Source organism: Castor canadensis, chromosome 8 (genome assembly GCF_047511655.1).
Source record: "Castor canadensis chromosome 8, mCasCan1.hap1v2, whole genome shotgun sequence".
Classification (NCBI taxonomy): domain Eukaryota; kingdom Metazoa; phylum Chordata; class Mammalia; order Rodentia; family Castoridae; genus Castor; species Castor canadensis.
The window spans coordinates 90,144,317-90,145,204 of NC_133393.1; the positions used below are offsets into that span (position 1 = coordinate 90,144,317).

General features: G+C 41.4%; 1 non-coding gene across 1 annotated transcript; it reads right to left on the reverse strand.

Annotated features, from left to right (window-relative positions):
• Positions 1 to 254: 254 nt before the first annotated feature.
• Positions 255 to 361, reverse strand: LOC141426032 (U6 spliceosomal RNA). Its single transcript, XR_012451145.1, has one exon. It is a non-coding gene; the product is annotated as a U6 spliceosomal RNA (small nuclear RNA).
• Between the last annotated feature and the right edge of the window lie 527 nt (positions 362 to 888).

Here is an 888-nt window from a genome sequence, read left to right on the forward strand (position 1 = left end):
AGGTCTGATAGAATTCAGCAGAGAATCCATCAGGTCCTGGACTTTTCAAAGAATACTTCTGAGTAAAGTTAGACAATTTGGGGACTTTGGTTTTTCAGAATATAGGCTAACTCCTGACTAGGGGAAGGGAAAAAACTGGTGTGATCTTTGAAGTGCTCTCTGGAAGGTATAGAAGGAGCTGTAGAAAAATGAATTCTATTTTCCTGAAGGTTTTTTTTTTTTTTTGTTGTTGTTTGTTTGTTTTGCATTGCTTTTTTTTAATGGAAGGCTTCATGAATTTATGTGTCATCCTTGTGCAGGGACCATGCTAATCTTCTCTGTATCATTCAGATTTTAGTATATGTGCTGCTGAAGTGAGCACTTTGCTTTGCTTTTTACCAGGGCTGGAGATCAAACCCAGGGCTTTACACATGCTAGGCAAGTGCTCTAACACTGAGCTACACCCCGATCCCTTTTCCTGAAGTTTTAAGTCTCTTTTCTCTTTTGTGAAAGTCCTAACTCTGGTGTTGCCTCCTTCAGTCCAGTGCCCAGCACATACTGGACTAGCTTCCTGGTGAATAGAGGCTATTTTGGGCACCTTGAGATGCTTCAAATCTTAGAGGTAAAGAATCCAAGATTGTATAAGTAACTAGGGGCTGGAGATGTAGCTCAGTGGTACAGCATTTGCCTAGCATGCAGGAGGCTCTGCGTTCGATCCAATCTCCAGCACCAAAAAACAAAAACAAAAAACAATAACAAAAAACTACCTTAATCCTAAAGAGCTAAAGACTGGGTCCCACTAGACACCAGCTCCTAAAGTTTTCACACCACCTCTCAACATTGTCACCCTGGGGACCAAGCTTCCAACATATGAGTTCTTTGGGGACAAACCACATCCAAATCATAGCA